At 42.4% G+C, this 18,187-nt stretch overlaps 1 protein-coding gene across 2 annotated transcripts in view; it reads left to right on the top strand.

Annotated features, from left to right (window-relative positions):
* Nucleotides 1–18,187, top strand: part of ZNF385A (zinc finger protein 385A) — a 244,630-nt gene that overhangs the window by 136,481 nt on the left and 89,962 nt on the right. The window contains exon 1 of one of the 2 annotated variants that reach the window (XM_044273610.1): nucleotides 5,539–5,681. The exons of the other annotated variant lie outside the window; for it this stretch is intronic. The gene's annotated coding sequence lies outside the window, so the exon portion shown is untranslated. Of the gene's footprint in view, nucleotides 1–5,538; nucleotides 5,682–18,187 lie in introns of those variants that run through there. 2 annotated transcript variants of the gene reach the window in all.

Here is an 18,187-nt window from a genome sequence, read left to right as displayed (position 1 = left end):
AACAGGACTTTTTTATTTCCGTCATTCAAAACGGAAAAAAACTGAACTGTTATTTGTGACCATAGAAATGTATTAGGACAGTGGAAAACAAAATGTCTCTTAAAGGTTTCCATTTTGCATTCTGTCCTAAAATTCCTTTATATTCCATTATAACCCTGTTATAACAGAACACTATAATGGAATTATTAACGCTGATGTGAACCCACCCAAACCCATCTTCATAGTTATTATTTTTGGGGTGAGTAGATAATATACAATCTACAGTGAAACCTCTTTGGGACAACCAACCAAAATTGTCTTTAACATCAGGCTTGCACGGCTGGTCTTTTCAAAGAAGATGACCAGCGTTAATAATTAATATAATATCGAGTGGAGCTTAAAGTCAATCACAGGACATCTGGTCTGGATAAGGGGGTGGTCTTCTCACAGAGGTGGTCTTTTGGAGGCATTTCACTAAACTTCCCAAACCAAAACTTTGTTTTTTTGTTTTTGGCCTTCACAAAATTGTAGAAGCAACCACGATACAGTGGTACTCTGTATCCAGCACACACTCCCACCAGCGGATGATGCACATATCTTATTTCATAACTTCTGGATGACTTTCAGAAGGCTGCTGAATCATACGATTGATCCTGTCTGTTTCAAACTCCTTTATATACAACAAATTGCCTCTCAAACCAGACATTGATTTCACCAGGGACCAGAGCTTGAATCCTGCATGCTGCCACTATATTATTGATGGATTCTGCCTTCTATAGGTCAGTCTGTACCATCCTTATACATCCATTCTTCACATGCTTATTAAAAGAGAAATAGTGTATCTAAGCATCTGTAGTCAGCTCATTGAAGCCTAGCAATCTATATTGAGCTGATATAGGTCTGGAGGCTTATCGTCTGAGACATATACATGATATATTCTGCCTAAAAAAATCTTTGCACATGGCTTGTGATAAGCTATTACTATCAACTCTACTATACATCTCTTAAAGAAGACCTGTCACCTCTCCTGACATGTCTGTTTTAGTAACTATTTGCATTCTCCATGTAATAACAATTCTGGAGCATCTATTTGTATGACTCTATGTTGTGCCATTCCTCTATTATTACTGCTAGAAGTTATAAAAGGATTGATAGAAGAGTTTACAAAGAGGGTCCAGATGGGTGTTGCCACTTGGCAATATGTCCTTGTACATTCTGGCACTAACCAATCAATACTGCAGGTTTCAGACACACCCCAAACTGCTAACACCCCAATGGACCTTCATTCAAAAACATCCAGCAAGTAATTTATAACTTCTAACAGGAATAATAAAGGACTGGCACATCATAGAGTCACAAGAATAGATGCTGCAGGATTATGTCAGGAGAGGTGACAGGTCCTCTGGATAAAAAAAAGACTGCTCTGTACAGTATTGAAACAAAGTTTTAAGCGAATCGACTTCAGATTTTACATCCAAAGTCGATTCGCTCATCCCTAATTGTAGCCATGGAATAGAAGTATTCAAAAAGACAGGAGCTAAACTAAAATTTGCAGCAAGGATGAAATAGTGCTCACTCATGTGAATTGCCTCATAGATTAACATTAGTTCCATATTAGGCAGAGAAAAAACTGATGCTGGTGAAAGATATGCTAGTGGAAAAATGGCCTTTGTGATTAATGGAAAACAGTACCTACCTTCATCCTGTAGATGTCACTATTGCGGTCTAAAAAAACCATCAAGGGATATAGAGAAAACTGGCACTTGGGAAATCAAAATTTTTATTTTATGTGTATTGTCTGATGCATTGTACCCTGAGTTTCTGCAGTCTATCTAATCAAATATGAGATCAATACAAATAGACAACATACAGACATTAGATAGATGGATGGACACAAACAGACAAATAGCAAATACATCTAAATGATATATATTGTTGTGCAAAAGCAAAATTCTGGTATTTGCATAGGATGGATGCTTTCTACAAGGCATTGTCATGCAATTCTAATGATATTAAAGGCACTGTCCACTTATAGCACCGATTTCCTCTTATGTGGCAGAGGGTCCTTTTAGACTCCTTAAGGACAAGGGTTCAGCTGCAGAATCTGGACCATCTTACAGTTACACCACTACATATTACTAACCGCTGTAGTTCTAATACAATAAATTACTAACCGGAACCAAATTTATATCGCCTATCACTTGCTGTTCTTTTTTTTAATTCTCATTCCCTGCACTTAGATTTTAAAGAAACTCTCCCACAAAATAATGTTATTCTCTGACCTATTAGGCTAGTTCCACACTCGCGTTCAGAGATCCAGCATTGCCGGACGCTGCCTGAATGCTCGCCCCGTTAACATTAAACTGGCAAATAGCAGCACACCTATTAGAAAAGTCGGCAAATTATATACATGTGTAATAATATCGGGAGGACAAAATACATAGTCACTAAACCAAACAGACGTTGGACACCTCCACACATAGATATTTTACAAAATTAGTACTTTATTGAAGATGATATCATAAAAAATATCTGCAACAGCAGACTGTGGTACACAAGGAAATATCTAAGCACATTTTTTTTTTATTAAAGAATGATATCATACATATAGAACAGCATAATGAAATAGTAGAGTAAGCAGCAGATAAGAACAGACAGTAAAGGACTGATGGACCCAGGAGAGGGCCGAGGGGTCGGCCACAGCAAAAATTCTGGCTGAAAATAGAGTGAAAATAATAATAGTAATAATGATAGACAAGACTGCCAGCAAGAAGCAAAAAAAACGAGTTTAAGTAAACCTGTTTCAAAGAAACTAGGTACAAGGATCCACAAGCTGTCAGTCAAAAGTAAACTGACAAAAGAGAATAAAAGTGTATTACCAGATGCTGCGTGTCGGCCCCTCGGTCAAACCCTGCCCAACGCCATTTCGCCTGTGAAGGCTTCTTTTTGCCTCTTGCTGGCAGTCTTCTCTATCATTATTACTATTATTATTTTCACTCTATTTACAGGCCCTCACATATAATGTTTTACAGGATCAGCTCACCAGCAGGCCCTCGCATATAATTTTTTACAGGGTCAGCTCACCAGCAGGCCCTCACCTACAATCTTTTAAAGGGTCAGCTCACCAGCAGGCCTTCACCTACAATCTTTTACAGGTTCAGATCACCTGCAGGCCCTCACCTAATTATACCTGATAGGTAATTTGCACACATGCTGCCTTGCTTGTATGTGGTAGCCGTAGCTGTTTCTCAGGCTCCCTATCCGGAATCGAACCATGATTCCCCCGTTACCCATGGTCTACATTGTTTGGGCAGAAAATAACATCGAAAGTTGATAGGGCAGACATCCGAATGGATCGTCGCCGTCACGGGGATGTGCGATTGGCCCCAGGTAGGGCTGCAGTAAACGATTATTTTGGTAATCGAGTATTCTACTGATTATTTTTACGATTAATCAAGTACTCTAATAAGAATAAAATTTATTAATAGACTGTTTTCCTTTATAAAGACTCATCAGATCCCCTGCCATCAGTTCCCAACACTCTTCGCTCCCCCCCTTTGCAATCAGTCCAATTGCATCAGTTACCCCCCAGTGCCATCAGCTCCACTATCCCCCAGTGCCATCAGATCCGTTCCCCCAGTGCCTTCAGCACTCCCCCACACCAGTGCCATCAGCTCTCCCCCACCCCAGTGCCATCAGATTTCCCCCACCCCAGTAACTTCAGCTCTCCCTCACCCCAGTAACTTCAGCTCTCCCTCACCCCAGTGCCTTCAGCTCTCCCTCACCCCAGTGCCTTCAGCTCTACCCCACCCCAATGCCTTCAGCTCTACCCCACCCAGTCCCGTCAGCTCCACTCCAATGCCTTCAGCTTTCCCCCACCCAGTGCCATCAGCTACCCCTTCCAATGCCAGCAGATCCCCCATGTCATCAGTTGCTCCCCCTCCCACTGCCATAAGCTCCTCCCCAATGCCACCAGCTCCCCCCACTGCCATCAGTTCCCCCACTCCTCCTCCTAGCCATCAGTGCCCAGCTGCAGTGCCAGTGAACTAAAATGTCCTGATGATGTGTGTACATCAGGATCCAAAGCAGCGTTATGCAAGCAGGTGTGTGGCCACAGAGTGTGAGTAATAGCAAGCTCTTCAATCACACTCTGTGGTCACATGGCACAAACGAATCACAGATTCGAGAATTTTTTTGTGTTGAGTTAATTGATTAATTCGAGTAATCGTTTCAGCCCTAGCCCCAGGTTATCTAGCGTCACCAAAGCGGCAGCAGGCCCTCGCCTAATGTTTTAGATGGTCAGATCAGCAGGCCCTTGCTCCAAATGTTTTTGAGGGTCACCAGCAGGCCATCAATCATAATTTTTCAAGGGTGTGTATGATGCCCGTCCTTTATGTGTAACAAAGGGTGTATTGTAGTGCCGGTTCCTTGTAATTTTTGGCAGCCATTTCACTTAGTGCATAGGCTTTATAAGTGTAGGAGTCCCACTACATGAACTATTGTACCACAATGTGAATGAGGCCCTCCTTTATGTGATGTACAGGCTGTATTGGAGTGCCTCTTCCTTGTAATTTTCGGCAGAACTTTATATACAAGTAAATATACAGGAAAGAATGTTTTTATCTTCAGTTTGGTGCATATTATTGTCAGTCTGTAAAAGTGGCGCACTACTCGGACAACATCGTTCCCAGCAGCGACCTGGGAGTCCAGGATGCATCCAGACATCCTCCCCATGCTGTTCCTGAACCATTTCGGCGGTGTTTCCATCAATTTCTGACCTTTTCCTATGAACCAGACACCTTCCCCTCTAAAGAGCAGGGGGTGCCTGGTTTAATGCTCGGTTTCTCCCATTGACTTCCATTGTGCTCGGGTGCTCGGTAGAGCACCCGAGCATCCCGATGTGTTCAGCCTGAGCACCCGAGCACTATGGTGCTCGATCAACACTAGTATATAGCAATAATGTATAGTTACAGGTCCAGGACTCCCATGTAATGAGAGAATACATGAAAGATAGACATATACATACATGTCTGTTACTAGATGTTTGGGGGGCACACAAAATGGTATTGAGGGCCGCATGTAGCCCCTGGGCCGCAGGTTGTGTACCCCTGCATTAGAGCCTTTAGTGTGAGCAACACAATGATGAAAATTACAATGACAATGACCAGTTTAAGTACCACCAGCCTCACAAAAATCACAGGCACAGCTATATATATTTTTTTTTTACAGACACGCTAGAAAATTGCCCTATTTTACAGACTGTCTCTAAATTTCGGGATGGCTGGCAACTCTGATGGATAGTCCGCCTCTACCGGTTATAATTAGCCTGCATTTATCGTTCACATTATCAGTAATCACGTTTTTCTACTAAATGTATGTGTGGAGTACAGAGGACTCTGCTCATGCCTGAGTTAACATAAGAAGAAGTTCTTAACCACTCCTCAAGATCTTATTGGAGGTAAATCCCAGCTCTCCCCTCCCTAAATCCTGCTTCTAGAGGGGGGATCTCCTTGAGCGTAACCCTATCCTGTCCTGTCACCTGCTGAAAACTTCTAGCTGTTAGTCCTTCATGTCATGTGTGAACCAGCTCTTTGTAGGGACCCTGATATGCGTCGTTTAGCAGCCGTCGTCTGGAAAGTGATGTCCTGTATCCGTACTGTCACCATGGTTAACCCTTCAGCGCAGCTCTGGTCACTACTGCGGTAGGTGCACAGTCATTTGTAATCTTTGCATCTGGCCTGGGTTCTGGAAGCTGATCTAGAATGAGAAGAGAAGGAGTTTTTTATGCTGAACTGCCACACTGAGTATGCTGGAGTTGAGGGCAAGTGGTGCCAGTTTGTACTTGGCATGAACCTAATCATACGGACTGGCCTTTGGGGGTTTATGATGTTCTGAGGTGTGCCCAGGCAACGCCAAGTGCCCATTGTTCTCAATACTTTGCAAGTTGATTCCATAAGATTGTTTGGCCAACTTGTGGACCAAACTAAGAAACGATGAACTTGGAAGACATGCCCTTTTACTAATAGCATATCTAGGTGATATCTTCAATAGGGTAAAATGTACTGGCAGATCTATATCATGAGGGGAGTTCATTCTTGCTCACTTTTTAGAACTACTGTAGATCTTTGTGCATTTTCCAAGTCAAAGTTAATAGTGGCGCACGCTGGAGGGGAAGGGGTTAAAAAATGATCATCAGCTTGATGTCAGGATGATGAGCAATGGAGCTGTTAATTAGGTTGTGGTCTGAACCTGATTATTTATGAGGTTGGAAAGGGCACACAGAGTGCAGAGCTCCCTGGCAGTGAAGGGGTGGCTCCTGCTCTCGGGATGCACTTAGCTTGTGACAGAAGGCTGCTGCTCTTTGCTTGCACAGGCTGGGGGATGCAGGGATCCATTCAGGAATGGTAAGGAGAATACATTGTAGCCTCTCTGCTCCCGCATGGCTCCATGAGCTCCCCTCTGTGTCTATGCTATGCCTTCCTTCCCTCCATCCCTCCATCCCTCCATCTGTTCACTACGCCTCTCTTTCTCTTTTTGCTGCCTTTTTACAGTCTCTGCCTCCACTTTTCCTTCCATCTCATTCCTGCTCGCAATTCTTTAATACATTGGGAAAATATGTTTCCTACAATTTATTGCAACTTTACTCATTCTAAATTTGGAACCTGTGCAGCCCATTGTCTGTATCTGCTAGTCTACATGTGCTCATCATGTGCAACCTTCAGCATCCTCCACCGCGCTGTGCTGAACCGTCTTGGGTAGCTAGTATGTATTTGGATGTTACCAGATCCTGATATGTAACCCTTTCTCCAACCCGTCTGTGAGTTTGAAATCTGATCAATTCATTCTGTAATCTCTGCTTGGACATAGATCTGCAGGTAAACTCATCATGATACCCTGCAGTCAGCTCTGTAAGTAGATTGTACTGCGTCCCATAATATAGAATATTTCTGAATGAAACTATGCCTATTAGAGAAGTTTTGAAAAATTCATATTGTAAGCTAGGGCTGCACGATATGGGAATTTTGTGCGATTGCGATTAGGGCCCTAAACATTGCGATAACGATATTCATTGCAATATTTTAAGGGAATTGTGCTAGAGGTCTATTTGCTGTGGATGGCACTGTTATGGGGGGGATCTGTGGGTGGCACTGTTATGGAGGGGATCTGTGGGTGGCACTGTTATGGGGGGATCTGTGGATGGCACTGTTATGGGGGGATCTGTGGATGACAGTGTTATGGAGGGGATCTGTGGATGGCACTGTTATGGAGGGGGATCTGTGGATGGCACTGTTATGGAGGGGGATCTGTGGATGGCACTGTTATGGAGGGGGATCTGTGGATGGCACTGTTATGGGGATCTGTGGATGGCATTGTTATGGGGATCTGTGGATGGCACTCTTATGGGGGGATCTCTGGATGACACTGTTATGGGGGATCTCTGGATGGCACTGTTATGGGGGATCTCTGGATGGCACTGTTATGGGGATCTCTGGATGGCACTGTTATGGGGGATCTCTGGATGGCACTGTTATGGGGATGTCTGGATGGCACTGTTATGGGGGATCTCTGGATGGCACTGTTATGGGGGATCTCTGGATGGCACTGTTATGGGGGATCTCTGGATGGCACTGTTATGGGGATCTCTGGATGGCACTGTTATGGGGGATCTCTGGATGGCACTGTTATGGGGGATCTCTGGATGGCACTGTTATGGGGGATCTCTGGATGGCACTGCTATGGGGGATCTCTGGATGGCACTGCTATGGGAGATCTCTGGATGGCACTGTTATGGGGGATATCTGGATGGCACTGTTATGGGGGATCTCTGGATGGCACTGTTATGGGGATCTCTGGATAATACTGTGATGGGGGCATCTGTGGATGACAAATATATAGCATCTTATGCTATGTGCCAACCACCGATTCCCCCCCCCATAACAGTGTCCCTCTAGTGTGAATGACCCCCAATACAGGGGCTGGGGGCCGGCATCTGGATTAGGAATGAGAGCAGGGGAGCAGTTCCGTAGCAGAGGAGGGAGGAGGCAGGCTGGGAGGGCGGGCGGTCAGCGCATCCCTCACTACATCACGCGCCTGCTCCTCCCACTTTATGAATGGAGCAGGCAACGCGGGCGCATGACATAGTGAATGACGCGCCGCCCGACCGCCCTCCCAGCCTGCCTCCTCCCTCCTCTGCTATGGAACTTGTTGTAAGTAATATAGCCGGATTACACATGATTATTTTAACAATGCCTACAGGTTAGATAAGATTATACAACAGTGAGCGGGCCGGTGCATTAGAATACAGGGACTGCCCCGCTCCCCTGCTCTCATTCCTAATCCAGATGACGGCCCCCAGCCCCTCCTCCCTCTCTTGATACACCTGCTGACCGCACTGTGCGGCGGGTGTATCATTGTAAGTAATCGCAGCATTTTTGGGTCGGCCAAATCGCCATATCGCAATCGGCGATTATCGCGATTCGATTGCTTTGGCGATATATCGTGCAGGCCTATTGTAAGCTTTGCCGAAGTTTGAGAAGAAATTTGATTCGTTATGAATTAATTTCTCATGAATTGCTATGTTAAAACTCCATTCAGCCTATTAATTAATGGGACCGTTTTTAACTGGTCGCTTAGACAGAGTGCACCCGTCTATCGGCCGATAAAGACGGTAATACGCTAGTGCAATATGGACTTTTGGGTTTAAAAATATATCACTCACCTCATCCACCTGAGGCAATCCGCTCCCCTCTTGGTCAGTGATGACTTCACCATGTGATCACACTGGGAGTGCGCGGTGACGTCATCATGCTCAGCACAAGTCCTTCGGCAGGTCTTTTTCAATCAAGAGAGGAGCAGGTTGCCTGGATCAGATGAGTATTTTTTTCTTTCTTTCTTATTTTCTTTCTTTCTAAGACAACTGTAGCAGCCATTTTAGGAAAAATTATTTGTTACCACGAAGTGCGAGAAAATTCAGCTTAATTTAGAATTGAATTTTTCCTATAATTAAGACCGAATTCCACTTCATATGCTTTGCTGAACACTGGTTAATACTTGTATTTCACAGTCATGTAACTACTAGAGGGCATTGTTCCTTTGTGATCAATATGAAAATATCATCTATGTCAGTGTTCTCCAACCTTTCGCTCTCCAGCTGCTGCAGAACTACAACTTCCATCATGCTCTTACAGTTTGCGGCTCTCAGGACATGATGGAAGTTGCAATCTTGCAACAGCCAGAGAACCAAAGGTTGGAGATATCTGAGGTACTGCATACAGTATCTACATTGCATTTCACAATCATGTGGCCTCTAGAGGGCGTTGTTCCCCTGTTATCTTGAATGCTCTTTAGACTGTTCTAGAATACTTTAGCCAAATAGAAAACGTCAGGAAAAGCTTTCTACTTTTTTAGGAATTTATTCATAAGGTGTACTATGTATTTTTACTGCGACCTACCATTGTTTCTCGATTTTATTTTATTTTTTTATTTTTTTTGTAGCGGCACACTAATCCTACAAACTGGAAAACATGAATACATCCTAAAAAGGTTTCAGTTAGCTGCGTTCAGTTTTTGTGGAACAAAAGACTCCACAATTAAATTGTGACTCATTAACAATTGTCAGGATCACTGGTATTCACATACTTTAGTCCCTGATCTACATTAGCGTTTACAGTCAAATTTGTCCACTGACCCACACACATACAACCAATAAAAGAGGTTGTAAACATGTTTTTTTGTCATAAAATTTTTTAATTATGTGAGTGTACAAGAGCCCTAAAGGGCATGTTTATCCATCCAATTATGGCGGTTTTCTTTTTTAATTCTTTTTGCTATTACATGCTGAATGCCATATTTATCACATCCCTCTGCTCCCACTTTTTCCTACCACTGTGACATTTTACCGTATAAAAGTTCCCAACCATTTACTGTACAGGAAAGTAACTATAGCAGGCATGCTCAACCTGCAGCCCTCCAGCTGTTGCAAAACTACAACTCTCAGCATTCCCGGACAGCCTACAGCTATCAGCCTACAGCAAGGCATGGTGGGAGTTGTAGTTTTACAACAGCTGAAGGGCCGCAGGTTGAGCATGCCTGAACTATAGGTATCAGCTTGGCATAATTGCACAGTTTTCCTCAATCGACCTACTGCACATCATCTTGGGGAATGTAATGCTTGTTACAATGTCATTGCATATTGGCTTATCTCTTAGGATTTAGTCAGTATTAATAAATGCACCCTTAAAGGGAATCTGTCACCATCACTATTATCTACAGTACTACATGAGTAGTACTACAGGAAAATTGTCAGTTTTTTTTAATATTTGTTCTGCCCCCTAATGTGAGCTGTCAAAGGTGCCCTGAAATACACAAACAGAATTGCTGTGCCATTGTAACATAACGGAGAGGACTCCTGTGCGCATGCACAGCAGTCCGGACAATGCATTTCAGCGCAGCTTTGAGTGCTGACAATGTGGCTACTGGGTTTCTACACACTACTAAAAGGTATGAATTTATTCACAAAAGATATAAAGGAACAAATCAATCCACTTCTGAGGAGAGCATAATACAAGACGGTTGATTTGACAAAAATCTGAATTTTCCGTCCAGAAAACAGACCTTGGTTGCAGAGTCACAAAGAGAGAGAGCAGAGGAGGTATCCAATCAGGGGCGGGCTGCAAACTTAAAGTGGCCCTGGAAAAAAAACAACTAAAAGTGGCCCCATTTTGTAGGCAGGTCCAAATTAACAGAACGAGGGCCAACACAAGTTGGCAGGGTAAACAATACCATAATGCAAAATACCATCCCAGCAGAACCAAAAAACACAGTGTAACTCATCATCCTGACGAAAAGCTGGCCCTCTGTGATGGCCATCAATAGCTGCCATCTCCTGTCCTTCTCCTCCAGCTGTCCATGGCGCAGGGGGCCTTAGGAGGTGAGCTGGCTGGGTACATGAAAACCTGATGCTCACAGCATTCATTACTGCTGATTATGTACCCTGTCAGCGGCAGAGAGGACTTGGGTGGCCCACTGGGCATCAGTCCACCGGGAAATTTCCCTGTAAAGTCTATGGCCAATCCGCCCAATGTTGAATAGCCCTAAAGAACAGCAGAGTGGAGGTACGAGAGACAGCAGAAAAATAAAAAGTGATCTGAGCTCCTTATATATTACTGCAGATCATAGTCTAAGGTTGTGGTGACAGATTCCCTTTAAAGCTAGACATATACATTAAAGGGGTTTTCCAACCGGACCCGGGATATTATATAGGCAGGGCTGTGTCTTTCCAAATCATGTCCAGTCAGCTGAATTTACCACAGGTGGACTCCAACCAAGGTGTAGAAACATCTCAAAGATTATTAAGAGAAATGGGATGCCCCCAGAGCTAAATATAAAGTGTCATATTAAAGGCTCTGAATACTTAGGTCTATGTTTAATTTTAGTTGTTTTTTTATTTTATAAATTTGCACAGATTTCTAAAATTCCGTTTTCACTTTGCCATTAGTGGTATTGAGTGCAGATTGATGTCAGGAAAGCTTGAATTTATTTTTAAATAAACATAACAAAATGTTAAAAAAGGTGCAGTGTATATCATCAGCTCACTGAGAAATGAAGGTAACAGCTGATGCTTATATCTATACAGAGAGGAGGAGGGAGAAGCTGCTGAATGGAGACAGAGGCACAAAACATACACAATGGTGCTGCTGAAGGCTCCTATAAGTTTTCTCACTTCACCACAGTGTTCATCATTTTGTCGGTAAGAGTAGTGCTACAAGCTAAGGCTACTTTAACACTAGCGTTTTAGTTTTCCGGTATTGAGATCCGTCATAGGGGCAAACCGCAACATGTTGTAGTTTGCTTTCCGTCCTGGGATGCGGAGCAAGACGGATCCGGCATGACCCCCAATGTAAGTCAATGGGGACGGACTAGTTTTCTCTGCCACAATCTGTGCCTCTGACCGAAGCTATATGGTACACCACAAGGTAGTGAGGTACTGAAGAGGGCACTAACCAAACTAAGAATTCCCCTTAGGCAAGGACACAAAGTGCAAAGGTTGCAGTTCAAAGGAGTACTTTACCATGGATGCTCCTGCATGTCACTGCATATCCCAAGACAAAGTCTGGCTAGGCCTATGATCTCCCAAGAAGAAGTCCAATTAAAATACATTTATAGCACATACAGCACAAATATAAGCAAAAAATAATAGTTTTCTTATGCTTTATTTTTATTTTTCAATCCGATGAGAGTTCTACATAATTTTCTATTTTGTTTGTTGGGAAATTCAAATTTATTAGGCTGTTGTGAGCTGCACAATTGGAATTGCTAGATTAATGGACATTTACTGTGCTTTAAGCTTAAATACGACAATGGCATGCAATATGTCATACGTTACAAGTTTTACTTGGGTTACCTATTTGGGTTTACTGGCAGTTTGAGCTACTTTTATGGGCCACTTGAGATCATTTTTTGGAGGAGGTTTTGAGGCAGATTTCCCTATGTGTTTTTCAGTGAAAGCCAGAAGTGGATTCAGCAGAAATGAAACGTTCTTCTTTATATTTCTTTATATGTCCGACTTCCTATTGAGTACACCTTTCCTGCAGGGAAATCTGCCTCAAAACCTCCTCCCAAAAACTGTATGTGAACCTACCCCTACATGATGTAATTTTTAATTGTTTAAGTGCATCTTTTGTTAGTGTTTTTTTTTGCAACATTTTGTACATTTAAAGACCTATACAGAAAGCATATGTCAAAAATAGCAGAAAACAAACAATAAAAACTCCAAAGATCAAAATGCTATGTACACTGTATGTAGACTTTTTAGCACTTGTCTAGAATCCAGTTACAGCATTTTGAACTGAAAACATGTTGTCAACACTAAAATACCATGAGGCAGATTTACTAATCCTGTAGATGGCTTAAAATCATACAGGCTGTGTAGATCTGCAGCAGATTTATTACAGGGGCTCAGGCTGGATGATGAACATGCAGGGATAAACACTTGTGTGTAACTCTGTACCAACTATTGATTGACTTACTTCGAGACAGAACTTTATGCTAGAATTGTGACACAATTTTGGTCTAAAACTGTGCTTTTTAGGCCCACCTCCTTCCCAATAAACCCAGCCGTTTCTCACAATGTACCACCCCTTTTCAAGGCAGAAGTTGCACTGTACTGTGCCAAATTGCTCCAATCTGCACCACTTTTTAGACAATTTCTAGGCACATGCAAAGTAAATCTGGGTCTGTGTGTTATAAGAAATTATTATATATCTAAATATATATTATATATTGTACCCTCTTACTGGGTCTGATTCTTTAAGTTGGGTGTAATAAATGAGACATAAGAGTGAAATTATAAAATACTTATAGTATATTGCACAGTGAGGAAATGTTGTAATTACAATTATTATTATCGATGAGTAAATATGGAAGTATAAAGGAACAAAAATAAATATATATCACAATCATAATGGTTATGATTGCCTAAACTACACAATTACAATATAAAGATACCCCTTAGACCAGGGATGCCCAACCTGCGGCCCTCCAGATGTTGCAAAACTACAACTTCCAACATGCCTGGACAGCCTACAGCTATTTGTCTACAGCAGGGCATTGTGGGAGTTGTAGTTTTACAACAGCTGGAGAGCCGCAGGTTGACCATCCCTGCCTTAGACCATTTGGTAACTAAACAACTAAATCACTCTTACTCTACAGTAATTACCATACATGGGTCTGTCTAGGTCTCTCAATCAGTCCTTCTTTTGCCCCTTCCAGTTTCTATGTCCTCCTTCTCTGTCTGTGCTTTCTTCTTTTCTTCTATCTTCCTTCCTTGCTGACCAGTCCCCGTCCCTCCTTTGGGTTTCACACTCTGGCCTTTTATTTGATTAACAGCCAGTTCTAGAATAGTCTAGAACATGGCCTGGACACATCTGATTGGTTGCTCCCTATGGTTAACTCAGGTTAAGTTTGATAAAAGTAGCTGGAATGTCCAGCATTTTCCTTCCCCATTAGCCACTGTACCACCTATCACATATTCCTTAGGCAGTTGACAACTATTTGCTGCCTTTGATATGTTAATGTTCTTTTGTCCAGATAGACAGTACCTGCTCATACTGGCTTTGAGAGAACACTAATTAGCGGAAAGTTAGATTGACCAATTAAAGAAAAATTAAACTTCTGCCCAGTGATCCTCACGAAGGTGGGAAAAATTCCCTCCAAAACCCTGGGCTAATAATAGCCTTACCATCATTGGGCAGGAACCTTCTCCTGCCCAGTGATAAACTCTCAGACATTAATAGGCAATGCAAGTATTGCCATGTTCCCCCCTCCTTAATGCCTGGGGTCCATCCAATCTTCGCAGTTGGCATATGCAGTTTTTTAAGACTGGGCATGGAAGGCTGGTTTCTCTCCCTTTTGAATCAAACGGTACTGATCTTTCCATTCCTAGCCTGAGAGGTACACTGGTATATTGTTTTATGCCTCAGTACCTTCAACAGAATTCCGTCTCTGGACAGTGGGTCCTGTCTGTCCTTTTGCTATAATGGAAAGCCTGAAGCTGATTACTCCTACTACATACAGAGATGCAGCACTGCTCCCTTGATGTGTACTTGTATGCTCACACTAGACTAAAGCAACTTTCTCCTACAGAGGAAGGGGGGGCCGCCAGCCCTGACCAGCCGCTATAAAACCTCCCTATTCCATACACAGTCTATGGGACATGTAATACATGAAATACAGTGACACCTTCTTGCAGGAAAATACATTATTACATGCTATCTTCAAGCACAATTATATCAGAATATTGCTAATTTTGGCTATATTGATGAGGCATCAAGTTAAATGGATGAGGTTACAAAAAGAAATCTACCTTTATCAGATATAAGGCCACCGTTGTCCAATGGATGAGGGTGGTGCAGTTTCTATCGATAAATAGGTGTTCTTTTGGGTAAACTCATACAATCTGCTTAATATATGGCAAAGGTTTCACTTGTTAAAGAGACTAGATGTTACAATGGTGTCTGCTGCTTCACTCACTATGGGGGTCATTTAACAAACTGGTGTAAGTAGAACTGGCTTTTACACTTGGTAGAGTAGAAGAAAAAGCTGTATTCATACCCAAGTGAGTTGACCAGTGTGCACCAACATTGGGAATGTGTAGAAGAGACCTGGGAACAGATTTCGGTTGAGACATGCTTGAATCTGATCGAGGGTATACCCAGAAGGATTCAGGCAGTGTTGAAAGCCAAAGGTAGATTTACAAAATGTTAACAAAATAATAAAAATGTTGAATTTTAGGAGCAAAACAGTAACAATGCAGTTACATGACAAGAATCTGCATAACTAATCTTATGCTAAATAGTTGCAAGTCCAATTTATGTGTGAGATAGCCAAGATGATTGTCTATAAAATGGTGGTAGTCTCACCTTTGGAGCTGTAGTGGATGGTGAGATATGGAGCCTGAAAGTCAAAAGTTCAAAACATTGTTACCCTTTTGCTCATCAGTGTATACAAGCTGGTTCCATGTACCACTTAGTGGCTGATAGTTATAACCTGATTGTTCCCGTGCACTGACTACTGCTCTATTCCTGGACTTTGACTCGTGCTACGTCCCCTGAACTGAGCCTATAGCTTGACCCACGAGTATCGCCTGATTTCCTGGCGCTTCACATTGGTGTCTCTGAACCCCATGGGTCAGCAGCTGACTACTCCTGGTGGTTGGCACGGTGGATCCACATCCATAGTTCGTAACTAGGGATGAGCGAATGGACTTTGGACGCTTCATCCAAAGTCGATTCGCATAAAACTTTCTTGTAATACTGTACGGAGCGGATGTAGAATGTATTGGCTCCGATGAGCCAAAGTTATTACTTCGTAAAGTCTCAAAAGACTTTGTGTAATAACTTTGTGAATTAATTATTGCTGTAAAAAACCTTGATACCGAACTCGGATTTGGTTCCAAGCTACCACTCGATTTGCTAGAAGCCTACTTTAGTCTTGTTTTATGTTATGTACATCATTATTGCTTTCTCTCTGTTTCCCGTCTATACTATATTGTAAGACTGCCTTGTATGTCTGCAACTGTCTTGGCTTATTTCGACAAGTGAGAAGAGGTGTTTTGGCAGAAAAGGCTTATAAGTGGTTAATTGACGGTTATAAATATATTATGATACAGCCCTATGCTTCATTACTCATTCATTGCTAGGAAAACCTTTCAGTGTAATGTGAACAGCCAAAAATAACCCATTTCTGAATGTACTTGAAGAAAGGTGAAAAATGGAGGTGCAATGGTAAAGCCTCAGATCGTAAGGAGAAATGAAGGTTGTTGATGTTGAGGTTATCACAGGGAGTATACCGCCATAGCCTTACATTTAAAAATATATTCAACTGCACAGGGGAGCTTTGTTTTATTATGGGATGAAACAAAAGAACAACATGATGAGGTTGGCGTCAGTCGCCGGTGCTGTGATCCTGAATAGTACAGTCATAATTGTGCCACACTGACATAAAAGTGTGTTTGATGAATTGAGAAGTGACATGGCAGGTGGTAGCAGGAGGAGATACTCCACACCAGGCACCGCTGTCCTTTTCCAGTTACATTTTTCCGTGACTGTGTTAAAGGAGTTGTCTCAGTTCAGGAAATAGCATTTATCATGTAGACAATGTTAAGGTACTAAATAATGTATTGTGACTTGATTCATTTTTCCATCACATGATAAACTGCTCATTTCCAGGAGTTACGGCCGCCGCTGCAGCGCTAATACGAGGTGGCTGGGATGGGAGTAGCTGTGCATTCATGCCTATGCGCATTCCCGTGGTCCTGGCCACAGGAGAGACTGACACTTTTTCCTATAATGTGAAGCACGACCACCGCTGCTGGATTTCAGGGATGTTGTGACTAGCGATGAGCGGCAGGGGCTATATTCGAATTTGCAATATTTCACGAATATTTGGGCGAATATTCATTATACTGTATATTTGCAAATTCGAGAATTTGAGATTATTTTCTTCATTGCGAAAAATCGGCAATGTAATATTCGCGTAATGCGCGCAAAATACAGGCGTGGGTTACTTTTTGCTAAATTTTCCAAGTTGCTAGATGTTTCCTGAGACTGGAGAAAATGGTTGGCATGGCAGAACATTAAAAATGGCTTTATATGCAGTTAGAGTTCTCCAATATATTCGTGATTGCGCTAATCAGCACTATTGATGCGAATATTTTGGCGCAATAAGTGAAACTTCACATTTTAGCAGGTCTGCATGTATATATGGACATCTATCACACTACCTAACACCCTGCACTGCAACATCTACACCAGGGATCAGCAACCTTTGGCATTCCAGCTGTGGTGAAACTACGACTCCCAGCATGTACACTTGCTTAGCTATTTTCAGAACTCCCATAAAAGTGAATGGAGCATGCCGGGAGTTGTAGTTTCAACACTTCTGGAGTGCTGAAGGTTGCTGACTGCTGATCTACACTATATCAGGATATAACCTACACTGACTATCTCCCACTATCTGTCTGTATTATATATATAAGCTAACTATCTATCTATCTATCTATCTATCTAACTATCTAATGTAGTGTGGGAAGCACAGAGCACAGAAATGACACTGCTCTCTCTCAGAACTGCAAAATACTGTAGAAAATGGCTGCTGGAAGGTTCTTATATAGTAAGGGGTAGGCAGCTTTCTTATTGGTTGCTATGGATGTTGCTAAGCTCAGACAAAAACATTGCAGCCTTCTCATTGGCCCACAAGCAAAAAGGGAGGTTACTGATGAAAAAATATCTAGAAAATTACGAATATATATCATTATATTCTAAATATTCCAGAATTCTCGAAGTGCCGATATTTGCGATTATTATTCGCCATTCAAATATTTGCTCCTAATACTAGTTGTGACCCCTGGATACAAGCAGTGTATAAAGTGATGGAAAAATGAATCAAGTCAGCAAAGGAGGCAATATGAACAATGCCAATATATTAGTAAGTGCCTGGTGTTAAAGGGTTTCTGTCACCAGATTTAACCCTATTAAGCTAGCTGACATTAGCGATCTGCTGTCAGCTAAACCTAACTAGCCTATTCCTACTTTTATCCATGCCCCCGTTACACCAGAAATCTAAATTTTATAATATGCTAATTCGCCTCTAGGAGGTGGGGGGGGGGGGGGGGGGCGTTGTTCCTGCTCCTAGAGGCTCCGTTTTCCCA

This window comes from Bufo gargarizans, unplaced genomic scaffold (assembly GCF_014858855.1).
Source record: "Bufo gargarizans isolate SCDJY-AF-19 unplaced genomic scaffold, ASM1485885v1 fragScaff_scaffold_782_pilon:::fragment_2:::debris, whole genome shotgun sequence".
Classification (NCBI taxonomy): domain Eukaryota; kingdom Metazoa; phylum Chordata; class Amphibia; order Anura; family Bufonidae; genus Bufo; species Bufo gargarizans.
This window is presented reverse-complemented; position numbering and strand designations above follow the sequence as displayed.